Source organism: Physeter macrocephalus, chromosome 18, assembly GCF_002837175.3.
Source record: "Physeter macrocephalus isolate SW-GA chromosome 18, ASM283717v5, whole genome shotgun sequence".
NCBI classification, from domain to species: domain Eukaryota; kingdom Metazoa; phylum Chordata; class Mammalia; order Artiodactyla; family Physeteridae; genus Physeter; species Physeter macrocephalus.
In genome coordinates, this window is record NC_041231.1 from 24,765,413 (window position 1) to 24,779,710 (window position 14,298).

The window sequence follows — 14,298 nt, forward strand, 5'->3', positions numbered from 1 at the left end:
GCTCCGCAACGGGAGAGGCCACAACAGTGAGAGGTCCGCGTACCGCAAAAAAAAAAAAAAAAAAAAAAAAAAAGAAGTCAGGTAATCCCAGAGCATATGAGTCAAAGCACTTGCAGACTATATAAAAATAATTATGCAATTTGGTTAGTGATGAAAAGTTTCTGAACATAGATAATGATCCCCATCACTTGACTGGCTCTACAAAGTGGGCCCTGGGGCTCGGAGATGAGAGGCTGTGATTAAATGTACTTTGAATCTCTAATTGCCTAAAAATAATAATGCTTACAAAAGTGAACAGCTAATGAAATTGTATATGGTCACTTGTTTTTAACCAGCGTTCCAGATCCAAAATTGTTGACTTCCCAACCTATAAGGTAAGCTTTAATTTCAGAATCAGAGCATTCTGACAGCCTCTGACACCTGTTAATGTTTTTTGAAAATTAGCCCCAATTTTTACCATCTTCCTTAGCGTTTTCTGTAGGTAGGGATTTAATTGTTGCCTAATTTGGCTGTACATCATCAAAACAAATTCTAAGAATTTTAAGTAATGGGTATAATTTGGGGAGAAATTAAAAACTGTGCCCAAGCGTCACACTCCCCCCTCCGAAAAAAAAAGTCACTGTTAAGGGAAACTGCATAGTCAGGTGATTTTTAAGAATAAAAATTCCTTGCTGCTGAAATGTAACTCAATAGTCATTGGTTAAATGAATCTTTATATATTCCACACACATCTAGAGAAATTAGTTCTGGATTGTATGTACAGTCAAATTCCCTCACCTTTTGCCAAAACATTAACGTTTTGATCATTTCTCAAGAACCCACTGTGTGGTTCAATCATCATGGACTTGGTGTGGGACTCTGGTTGAAATGCTGATGACAGTGATCAACGTTAATAAGTGCTGTGCTAGACACAGTGCTAAGTGCTTTGCCAGCAACATGGCCCTTATTTCTCATAGTAACCCTTTGAGCTAGGGACTTTTATTATCCTTGTCACGCAGACAAGGGCACTGAGGTCCAGAAAGGATTTGGGCACCGCGCATCCTACTCTAGAGCTTATGCCCTTAAACATGTATGCTGCAACCAGAGGGCAGGTGTGACACATAATCAGACACCTAGGGGCAGGAGTTTTTTGAATGAATTTTAATTGAAAAGTGGAAACCCTAACAGAAAAGCAAAGTAGGTCTAGGAAACAAGGTTCATCATCAGGGCAGAAGTCCACAAGAGGCATCTTTTGAGTTATTTCTGATTTTCCTCTCTTACTAGGAGGGAGGTAAGAAGATAATCCATGTCTTCTGGTGGAAGAAAAGGGCACTTCATGGCTCCTATGTGAGCCATGCCTCTTCTAAGGCTGTACTTGGGTCCGCATGCTGGGTGTGCAAATTAAGGACTCCAGCATCAAAAAGAGGTGGTCTTGCCGTAGAGCTTCCAAAAATGAACATTTGTTTTATTCCAACCCGGGGGCAAGCTGGCCTCATGCACTGGATATACTGCCTTCCAGCAGAAAACTAATACTGAAAAAGAAAAAGAAAGAAAAGCACTTTCTGTTGATGTCAATGCGCCAGTGTAAAAAGGCCAAGCCAAGACTATGGCCACTTCAGTTAAGACCTTTGATGTCAGAGACTGACCATCAAGGGTCTGCTGCTTGCAAAATGATAGATGTTAGGGTCCCTGGGACTCTGAAAAGGGCATTCTGTGTTACCATTAACTAAATCCAATTTGAAAAAGAGGAAAGTAGATTCTAGAAGTAGAATTGAAATAACACTTGATAGTTTTAAGAAAAAGTTTCCTAAAAAGAAGTAGCTCTTAACCTTTTTTATAAGTCAAATATTTCCAGGCCCTGTTTGATTAGGATTTGTGCTTTTAGTTTTTGTTAAGAAAATGTGTAAAGATAAGGAATAAAATGAAATATATGGCCTTGGTATTAATTTGTACCTTGTTCATTGCAACAGCATCAACATTTATTTGAAAAAGAGATGTATATGTACGTAAGGTGGATATTTAATTTATAAATGTTTGCGGACAAATGGATTCATTGATCCCTCAGAGTTCCTACAAAGGCACAGTGGTTTCTGTGACTTAAAGTGGGAACTACTGTTTAATTTTAGTTTCTTATTATTGTTTTATCCCCAACTCATCTCCCCAAGATTTGGCAGGATTAATCTATTTTTATCAACTTTGCATAAGCATCCGCATATAACGGGATGTACCAAAAGACTCTAAAGAGCTATTGGATATTTTGCAACTTCCACTGATCAATTTTACCTGAAAGCAACATTTCCTTTGCTTGTCTTCCTCATCCCCTCTCTCCTCAAACAAAGTGCCTACCAATTGTACCACTGTTGGAGATTTCCATAACTCTTTATATGTTTACTTTAGGTCTAAGAGGTTGACCTTACTTGCACTAGCATCTCCCAATTTTACTTACGTTTCCTACAAATTAACTTCCAGGTTTCTACAACACTGATTCTCAAACATGAGCCTGCATTAGAATCTTCCAGAGGGCTGGCTAAAACAAATTAATGGGCTCCACCCCCAGAGTTTCTGGCTCAGTAGGTCTGAGGTGAACCCAGGGAATGTGCATTTGTAAAGAGCTCCCAGGTAATGCAGGGGCTGCAGGCCCCAGACCACATTTTGAGAACCACTGAGCTACGGAAAACTTTTCCAGAAACACCTTTTGGAGTTAAGCTCTACACACCTAAGCTTCAGGTCAAGCTGAATGAGGATTTTACATCACAATTAAATGTCCTTCCAGAATGTTCTGTCTTTCCTCCCCTGTCTATGTCAGTGGTCCTAAGTGTCAGTATAAATGCGCACAACGTCTCATACTCTTAACGTTGTATTATGAATTCTATCAATGTTATGCCAATTAATGAGTTGAAAAAATTCTTTAGGTATATGATTTTAATATAAATTTGGAAAGCTACTGGGAAAATTGAAATCAAGTTTACAATGGTGTGCATATTTATTAACTTATATTATTTTTAAGATGATAATAAAATAAGTAATAAACATCGAGAAAATATGTAACTCCAAACTCAGGAAATCATAAAATCTAACTATAGAAAGATTTTTCTTTCTGGAACTTATGGCATGGTTAATATTTTTACTCCCTTGGTTTTCTCGCTTGTTGTAACTGAACAAAAATGCAACTCTACAGGCTCTTAGCGTTTATATGAAGAACACATTAAATCTTTCAAACGTAGTTTACTGATTCTAGTACAATCAACTCATTGTTTACATTAAGAATGACAAGGTAATCGAATAAAATATAAATGTCATTTTAGGTGTACTATTTCTGGTTGAATAAATGGTCAAAAACTAGTATAAAACAGAAAACTTGGGTGCCTGGTAAACAAGAAAAGGAGGAAAAACTGTTTCATGGAATTATCAGCTGTGCCGAAAATTCCTAAAAATATATTGCAAGTTAATTGAGGGAAGAAATTGCCTTAGCAACATTAGCACAAATAAAAATTATTTATAAAACTCCTTTAAAAGAGTAGGTTTCAATGTCCAACATGTTCGTTCAGCTACTATTGAATACATGTTTAAAGAAGAACTAGGATTAACTGATCTCCTTTCCCTTCAAGGTCTTTTCTGCACCACGAATACTGATGAGATGCTTATATGTTCCTGAGGCTTTAGTCATCTTTAACACGCTTCACAGGTGCTATTTAAGTGTGATACGTGTAGGTTTGAGAAGAAACTGGATTGAGAGTATGAGTAAGATGTGTGACTAATGAGTTAAGAGCTGTCACTGCTCAGGCCTGAATGGAAGTCTGTTGGCAGAGGTGGGTCCAAATGCCACGTTACCAAGGGTGACTCTGCTGTGCTCTCCTGGGAAAGGGTGTTTTGACAGGAAATATTAACCATACATAAGATATGTCAACTAACCTGGGCTCCAAAGGGTTGTGACAAAGAAAATAATGACTAAAAAATATGGGGTCTTCTTTGGTGGGGAGGAAGGCGGTAGGAAAGCACTCGTGTTGGGTAGGTATAATGGCAGCAAACGAAGATGGGAATTTGGATTTGATAATAATAATTATTATATTTATATTTTTCATTATTAACAACAACAAAGCAGAATCCTTTACTGAGCACTTTCCATCAACCCAGCATTGTGCTAAATGCTTTTGATCTGTGCTAATATAGAGGCCACAGGCTACATGTGCTACTGAGCCCTGGAAATGGGGCCAGTGTGACTGAGGAAATGAACTTCTTACTTCATTTACACTTGAATTTAAAGACTTATACTCAACTTAGTTACTGGAAATCTTTTAAATGTGTTTGAAACAATCTGATAGGTAGACATGAATCTACCTTTTCAACTGTAAATCTCATAATACCTAAACACAGATTGAGTAATTCAACGAAAATTTAGAATCTAAATGGAGATGTTCCTATAGGTGTAAAATACATACCTGAGTTTGAAGACTTAGTATGAAAGACTTAATATGGAAAAAGTAGAGAATGCAAAAACTTGGTAACTCTTGCATTGATGACATATTGAAATGACATTTTGGATATACTGAATTAAATAAAATACATTGTTAAAATTGATTTCGCCTGTTTCTTTTTACTGTTTTTAATGTGACTAACTAGAAAATTTAAATTTAGATATGTGGCTCACATTCTATTTCTATTGGATAGTGCTGCTTTACATGAATTATCTCATTTAACCCTCACAAAAATTCTCCAGGCCAGACACTATTACTTCCATTTCACAGATGAGGACACTGAGAACCAGAAAGAACAGGAAATGTGCCTAAGGTCACCCAGTTAAGTATTGGAGACTATCTGCTTCATACGCTCCAATTCTGAGTCATCTAATCTAATCCCAGGTTTTTCAGCAAGGATGCTGATTATGGTCGCATCTCAAAGCATAATGAAGCACATCAGTTGGCATTAAGGGGAATTTGGCATCCAAAGAATAATTTAGTGCAGTGTTTGGATACCAAGGCTACAAGGCTGAAGTCATAAGGTTCTGTACTTCTCATAAATTCAATCTTTTAAGATTAACCTGGCTGTCATTAATATCACCAAACACTTAATGCAGGAGGACCAAAGGCCATCACGACAGCCTGTCTTACCAGACGAAGGACTCAAATTAAATTCCATCAAATCACACTGAGTCAATACACTTTGACAAGCACCTCACATCCAAAACCTCCAAGAGCTTGGAATTTTTTTTTCTAATTTGCTCCCCCTTCTTCTTCACCAAGAGACAAAAGAAAGCCCAAGAAAATGCTGAATGGGGTAAAGGAAAATGCAACAAAGTTAACAGGGGACTATAGATGCCCTTCACGATTTGTAAAAACACAAAAACAAGAGGGCGCGTTTCCATCACTGCACAATATTGCTTTTGTTTAAGAGCCAAGTCTCAGTCTTGAAACGTGTTGGTAATAAATCAGCAGGAATTATTTTAAATCAACCGGTTTTATGAAATAAGCCAAGAGTTGAAAGAGGCAGGACTAATTACCAACATTCCTTGATGAATTACTTAGCGGCGTGTGCTAAGTCAATGTGCGTCTACGTCTTGATCCCCAATTTTATCCCGTACTTATTTCCCAGGAGGTAAAAAGAACATGTGGCTAATTAAGGCACCGATTTCCACAGCCAGAAGTACTCAAGGTAAGATTCCTTTTGAAAAAAAGAAAAGGTTCTTTGCCTGGTACTTATTAATCTAATTTTTACTACTTCACTAGAAAAACAGAGCTAATCTTGTCACCTTTAGGCAGTCTGAACTACCATGCAGTGTTCTGAAAAAATGTTACATATTTGTAATTTAGCCAATAAGAATTTCTTAAGCCTTTCCTAACCAGCAGGAATGTCTCTGGTTTGTCACTTCTAATTAAGTCTCAACAAAATTTCTAGCTCCTAAATTTTAATTATACAAAACTCAGGGCCAACAGGGGAGATTACAACAAAGCTATGCCTGGTGGTAAGGTAGTAGAAATCTGAATTTTGCTTTTCACGTTGGCCTCTTAACAACTTTTAAAAGTTATTCACATAAGAACCTGCTGTATAAAAAAATAAATAAAATTCAAAAATTCAAAAAAAAAAGTTATTCATAACCTGGTGATTCAAATCCTTTTATTCATTTTTAATTTTCAGGACCCTTACACCTTGCTATCTTTCCTTTAAAGAAGACCATTAGATTTACATAATGTGCACACAGCTAGTAAACTCACCTGATGGAAGAGTTCGGCCGCTCAAAAGAGTTACAGGTGAAAAAAACTTTGCTAAGACTCTTAATAAAATGCATTAAGAGATGCCCATTTAATTACATGAAAAATGTATGCATATGCTCTCCTGGTTAAAAAAATAAAATAAAGCCTTTGACCACCACCATCTCCAATCCCCAAACCCATTCCAGAGGTAATGAGTAAGAACAGTTTGGTATAGATTCATCTAGGTCCTTTTCTAGAATATTCTCTGGTTTTTAAAACAGTGATTACAACAGTTCTTTTTCTAGGACCATTCTCTAACTTGAATAACCTCCTATTTTATCTGCTCCAATTTCGATTCATCTCATTTTTGCAAAGTTCTAAATTAATAGGCAAAAACATCTAACTTTATAAACGAGGTCTAAAAGACTAGTGTATTGTTGGGAGCTAAATTTTCCTTAAAGTTTAGACTGATGCTCAAAGAAGTCAATAACAAGAGACATATTCAGGGCAAGAGCCAATATACTAGTACTGATTGCAGCTCTAACCTTGTGCAAAGCCACTGTACTACTTTACATATTTTTAAACACAGATCCCACCCACTTATTTTACTAGGGCAATGTTAAAATTAGATTTTGCTTACACATGTCCACAATCTCTATTGTTCAAGAGCATACCTACAGAAGGTGGTCTTTCAAATCTAAGTCCTTCTTTTAATTGTTGGGATTATGTAGGTAACATTGTGAAGAAGATTCATGACCTTTTCATACAGTAATATGAGATTTATGACAGCTGACATTATTAACTTCAAACAGAAAAAGAACCAGAACTAAAGTTCCAGCTTTAAGTGCTAAAATACAGTAAAAGTTATAATACATACTGCAGTGGGGCAGGGAAAGAAAAATTCTAACGCAATCATAATCTCAGGAGAAAATTCGTATTAAAAAACATGTGCTAAGTCTACCAAATTGAGTATTTCAAAAATCATTTACAACAATACAAATGTATTATTGAAATGTATAGAACTATAAAGCATATGAATTGTAATAGCCTGGGCCAATAGGATTTCTAGAACATAAGTCATCTTGAGTTATGATTTTTGGATGTTGTTACAGAAACTGTCACTGTAGCGCTTTTTGACCATTAATGATGACTATAACTAAACCATAAATTACCATAGTGGTCAATGTGGCTAGGCGGTCCAAGAACGCATCCAGGTCTTCCATCTGGCATATCGTGGAGACTCAGGGGTACACTTTAATTATTCAATATGGATGGCCCCTTACTAATTTCAAATGCTTAAGATCAAGTATCCTTCCATTAAGCCTGTGAGACTCCTCTGAAGTTTCTCTTCGACCTCCCACTTTGCTCTACCATAGTCTGTTACTGGTGATTTTTTTAGAAATGTTCAGAGGCTATCCTTGAGCTATGTAGCAAACAAAGAGGAAGCAGGGTATGTGGTTATAAGTAAGTAAAGTAGGCTGAGGAGTCTAACTGTGTGACTTCAGTGACTTATCTCTCTCTATGCATCCGTTTCCTCCTGAAGAAGATCAGGCTTATCGTACTTATCTCACAGGGCTTCTAGACGGATACATAAGACAAAAGATATGAAGGGTTCAGCTTACAACCTAACACAGCCAGTAATTAATGTCTGTGCAGTCATCACCTGTCCTCCTCGAAGTTGCTTTAGGTAGTACCACAGTTATACCAGTAATTCCTATAGAAATTTTAAGCTATGGCCTGAAGATCTGTAATAAACATTTGCTACAGGTCCCAGGTTACCATGTCAGTTGAGAAACTAAACACTGCTACTTCTGCCTCCTAAAGTTTCTCAGGTCATTCACACTAGGAGAGGACCTACCACCAATGGTTACGAAATCGGGGCCACGGAGTCCAACTGAGTGAGTTCAAATCCTGACTGTACCACTTGCTTCATCGACTTCCAATGAGCTACTTGCTACTTGACCCCTGCGCCTCAGTTCCCACATCTGTGAAATGGGGACATTAATAATAACTGCCCAGTGCTGGACATGCCAACCATGACTACTATTTTCTAACAGTTCTCCAGGAGTTCAAATCCTGACTGTACCACTTGCTTCATCGACTTCCAATGAGCTACTTGACCCCTGCGCCTCAGTTCCCACATCTGTGAAATGGGGACATTAATAATAACTGCCCAGTGCTGGACATGCCAACCATGACTACTATTTTCTAACAGTTCTCCAGGAGGTACAGACTAGCTGGAAGGCAGGTGGCACATCTATAAGAGCCTAAGTATTCTCTAAACACAACACAAAGAGAGGAGTTAAGAAAGATTCAGCATAGAAACAGGAACCCTTCTCAAGTCTTCTTTTCTCCATCATCACCTCCCCTAAGCAGCCTCTTTCGACCTTTTTTTTCTCCCTAACTACCTCTCCCCTCATCCCCAACCACAGGAAATTGTAACAGGTACATATACTGTATATCTGCTTATGTACTATGGCCCTTTAGTGGATCACAAACCATTATAACATCTTAGATTTTTTTGGCCTTCAAGAGCCAATTTTTGCACCCTGGGGGGACAATAACCCCTGTTAAGAATGCATGTGCTATAGGTCACATGCATTCTTCAATGTGATGTTCTCTTCATCACACTGACCATTCAACGCCAGATAAAAACAGAGGCTCACTCCAATTTTCAGTCCTCACTCCTAGGCCCAAGACCTTAGTACTTTCCTTAAGATGCTACCCTGACCTCCAGTTATAGGATTATGAGAACGGTGTAAATGAGAAGGGACTGCACCTATCGGTATGGCTTCTTTTGTAAACCGCTCCTCATGTAAACCCACAAAGTGACTTCAGGGATGGCAAAGGAGCTCTTTGAGAAGATAATAAAGGTCCTCGTCCCTAAAGAGAAGGTGACCCTCCTAAACCTACATGGCTCAGGTGTCCACTGAGCACAGCAGACCCGATCAACTACCTGAGGAGATCACACCACCTCGATTCTATGGTACCCCCTCGGCCACATAAAAATGGCCATGTGCTCATAGTGGGAGAAATCATCTCCAGTTTGTGTGTCAATATTAACAAGTGAGCATGGAATGACAGCCGATGTTTCAATGTTTCCAGAAAAGTGGAATTAATTCATAGGCTTAGCTAGGTCAAGGTTGACTAACTTGTTTTAGATAGTTGCTCCCCACAGGGCTGCTCTCTCAAGTGGACCAGACCTAAAAATCTAAGCAAAGATGACTTTCTTCAGCCAGCATTTCACTACTAGTTCCTAGTTACTAAAAGCAGTGCAGGAAGAAAAAGACGTCTGAAATTCATCAATGCACATTTACTGAGATGCGCGCCCTACTTAGCCTGGGTTAAGTTAGAGTTAGATTTCACCAATGTAAGACAACTCTACAGGGCTTTCACTTTCTTGTGACAGCCCTGAGACGACTAACCCCTTACCCATGGAGGTACGCATTCCCATTTGCATGGGAAGCAAATGGGCCACCAGTTGCTGCCCAGGCAAACTGGCACACACTTGGATCACCGGAATGATCTAAGTTTTCCAATACACAGGGTAAGACGTTCCCATTCTGCCTAAGGAACAGCGAGTTTAAAGCAATGTTCTCAGAAGTACAGACAACCCAGAAAGAGAAGAAGCTATTTCTTTCATGGCATTTGAAAAGGTGAACAAAGAAAGATAGGGTTTACGTCTACCTGATCTAAACTGCCTAATACATTTCTTCAGACCTCGCTCCCACAAAAGGGAACTGTAAGTTGGAAAGCAGCAGAAGTCAGGAAGGCTGCACCCTAAACTGTTAACAACAGCTTCCCTCCTAGGAGCTCAAGAAAGGGAAGAGGTGGAGGAAGCGAGGAAGAGGTGGAGGAAGCGAGGAAGAGTGTCCTGCTGGATTCTCCTTCCACACTGCTTAAATCGGTCCCAAGTATTGTCTATAATTTCAATTTTATTTTTTTAATTGGAATATAGATGATTTACAATGTGTTAGTTTCAGGTGTACAGCAAAGTGAATCAGCTATACATATATCCACTCTTTTTTAGATTCTTTTCCCGTATAGCTCATTACAGAGTACTGAGTGGAGTTCCAATAAAAATAAGTTTTAAAGGGAAAGAAAAGTACCTTATATGTGACACTGAACACATCAAAGTAATACGACCGAGAGATTCAAAGACCCTATAGGGAAACAAGGTCTCTAGGAAGATGAAAAGATGTTTGTGGTACGTGGAAACTGAATCCCTTTGTCCCCGAGAGAAGATGTGGCCTTGTAAACACCCTGTTTGATTCAAAAAGAAAAGGACACCAAAGTTTATAAACAATTCTGAAATCAAAGCTCAGTGAATGTTTGCGTAAGTCACACTGACAGGTAACAAAAATATATGACGGCCCATGGACTATGGGATTAGAAGAATACTCAGATATCCTTTCTTATGGGGTCAGCATCTCCAGCAAGGTTCCCTAACTAAGGGGACCAAGGCAAGCCGATCTGAGACATGCTGCATCTGTTCTTGCTTCTTTTGGCCAATGTGATGCTATTAAGGTTCTGTATTCCTGCCTAAACCAGGAAGAAAATCAAATGCATAATAGGTGTGGGAGCCATCCCTTCTTCTAATTTGTAACCCGCCTACTCACCTGTAACTCCACACACCTTCTTCCTATTTCTGTATTATACCTAAAGCATAATCCACACCTTGACAATTCAACATCAGGTAGATTTCATAAATTACAGAGAAAGGCCAGCAACTCAATCACCTACCCTTTCCCTCATCAGTGAAATCTCATGGAATGTTGGTTGTCGGACATGGTGACAAGAAAACAGGACCTCCAACCATCCTGACTTGTTAGAATCACCATCTAAATGGGATACCACACCACGAGACAGCCACCAAATAAATGCCAACGTAAATTTAGTTTACAATATAGGGGGCCCTGGCAAAACGTGTTTCGGTATCTGATGAACAGCAAGCATCCTTTCTCACTCTGCAGTAATCTGCCTAATTCCTTGGATTACCTGAGATGATTTGGAAAAAAGGAAAATTTTAAAAATAAATTCCTTCAAACTACTTAAAAGAAAATATCCTAAAATTACCAAAAATACGTAATTTTTTCTTTTAAATTCATATAACCTTTCTCCTCAGGAGAAAGAAAAATTCAATATACAATTTACTCCAGAGAAAACACCTTGCCTTTAAATTTTTAAATTCCAAGGCGAAGAAAGTAGAGAGGGAAATCCTTTGCAATTTCCTATATATTTCTAAACAGAGAAATGTTTTCAAACTATAAACTAATGTTTTCAAGGTATACACTGTCAGAGGCCATGCAGGGGGAGGAATTCTGATGAACCTGCCAGTCCAAGATTAGAGCAACCAGGTGTTTCTATTATCAATCAGAGCTAGAGAGATGAGACAGTGAAAATGCATGCTTGATGGCTGTGCGGACAAAAATGCAGTGGTTAGCGTGTTGGTGCTTCTTCAGCCACAGGACCTCACATGTGTCCACAAGGCCTTTCCCTGGTTCCTCTGCTTTTGTCTGAAAGAAGCTATAGATCAAATTTCAAACCTCAGGCTTGCAAGTCAAAAACCCACCTGTGGAAGAAACCGCTTCCATTATTGGTTCTTAATGACATACTTTGTTCGTTTGCAGTTTGACATACAGAGTCTGTTCACTACTGTGGAAAATGTGTTATGCACTCCAGGAACTGGTTCATTTACGACAAAGAAGCATCCTTAAATTACAATACCCAATTGGATAGGGTTGTTATTAAGAGACCTAAAGGATATCTCCAATATGTAAATACATAGCAATATGATTAATCATTCCATGTCGCCTAACATAAAAATCAATAGTATGAATAAAGCCATAAATTAATTAAATCAATGTAGAAACCAGAGGCTAATCCTGCAAAGCTTCATGAATTTATAGGCTGAACGGCGACCATGTGAGGAATAAGTAATGCGAATTTCCAATCCCTATGAATTCCGAAGATTAGTCCTAAATTTACTAGAAGCTGTCAACAATTTAAAACATGTTTTATAAAACTTCATATTTTAAGCATAACTCTACAAAAGAAAAGGGATTAACCAGAAAACACTAATTCAGCTTTTCAAAATCAGTCATTCAACCCACTGGCAGCAAAATGTTGGTAACATGAGTTTGTCTGTGTGATTTTTCTATCAAGTTCTTGCAAACCAGTGGGAGGAGAGATTTGCCCAGGATTCTCCAGCACACGCTAGCATGTCTGACTGTACACATCTACCTCCACTGAGAAGCAGGTATGTTCTATTTTAGCAACTTAAATCTTTAAAAATTAAATGATGAACTTACTCAGACTATACTATTAGAAAGGATATTTATTCAAAATAATCTGTATCATTATGTATAAATCAGTACACTCGGCGTTACGCCTTGAAAATGTACGTTCATAGAAAAATGGGCCAAGATTAAGCAAATTAACTGTTTTTCTATTAACCATTTACTTCGTAATAATATGCTTATGATTTAAAAACTATAAAAGAGAAAAGAAAAAACATCTCTCACTTACCTTTCCGTAATAAATAATTCATAATATTTTCATACATAAAACTTTTGAAAATATGCAATGTCTTTTCATAAAGTACTAAGTATTTTAAGTATTTGAAATAATCATTTATGATACTCTCCTTTAAAATGTAACTTGAATCTCTTAGAATGCCATCTTATATGAAATCATATATTTTTATTTGATCTTCCACCTACCTAAGGATACTAAAATCTGTCTAAATAGCTACCAAACCTATCCGCATTGCTATGCCTACACACCTTTCTTTTCATTTATATGACACACTTCACTACTTTATATAAATGTAGTATAAAAATGCACAAGTGAATTAGAGATTAAACTAATTCAGTATGAAATATAAATTTACCACTTGTTCATTTCTATTTAGATTAGGTCTCCCCGTTCTAACAATTCATTCGTGCTTTAACTTAGGACATATTTCTGGCATAACTAAATTGAGGGTTGCAGCTAAGGCCAGTGTTACCAGGACATAGTAACATATAAGGAAAAACGGGTATATTATTCAAACCAATTAGTATAGATTTAAATTTTAATCATTTCACGATTACATATTCTAAGTAATAAAAACTTTTTAAAACGATGTCCCTTTTTAAAATGATATGGAAATGACTTTGCAACATATTTGGGTAATTTCTCTTCCATTGGATATAACTGCCTTAATAGGAATATAGATTTCAGCTAATATATTTTAATATAATATCAAGAATTACCTTTGAATTAGACATAAACCACTACTAACACAAGTCCATGTCATCTCTTCCAAAATTTGTCCTTCAGGTTGAAAAAACAGACTATTATAGTAAGTAAAACAGACATATTTCTCCACATTTTATTTTATTATTACTTAATTCATACAACTTTAAATAATCTAAGGTATAGGCAAAACAATTATGATTCTTGTGAACACCAAGACAACTTAAATCTTAAATAAATCTTAGATCTATAAAAACCTAGTGACTGTCAATTTTCACCCAAGCAGAACAGCAAGATTTAATGTAAAATCTATTTCCAAGAGAAAACCTTGCCTTTACTTGGGGGTGTGGCGGGGGGAGAGGGTATGCATAAAATACCCATTAATTGTGGCAATATCCAGAACTTCAATCACATTAGAGTAAAATTTTATGCTAAACCATTTGGATCTTTTCCACCCTAACAGAATTTTAACTGGTTTCTCTATGAAAGAGTTTCAGTACTTCATCACTACGTTTTAAGAGTCTCTGCAAATAAGAAAACAAGTGACTTAAAATTTGTTTTTAAAGAATCCCTTTCCGACTTCCTGGTAAGAATCATAGATTGCTTCCCAATTAAAACACAGCATCCTCTCCATTTGCTTTCATAGTAAACTTTAAATAGTGGGAGATGTCCTTTTTCTGAGCACAGAAATGAATACAATGGCCAACAATCAATCACGGCGGGTGAAGTTCACATTGTTTAATGAACAGTAATACTTGGGACACTTCCGAAGGAAATAATTAGGTGATGGGATTAAAAATATTTAAAAATAAGGAAGTCCCCCTTCCTTTTCTTTTAACTTTACTTGCATCAGTCATATTTAAGAGTTGGAATGTTTATCTTTTTTTTTCTG

General features: G+C 37.3%; 1 protein-coding gene across 15 annotated transcripts in view; it reads right to left on the reverse strand.

Moving 5' to 3' along the window:
- Positions 1 to 14,298, reverse strand: part of MITF (melanocyte inducing transcription factor) — a 242,056-nt gene that overhangs the window by 78,192 nt on the left and 149,566 nt on the right. The gene's annotated exons all lie outside the window — the stretch shown is intronic.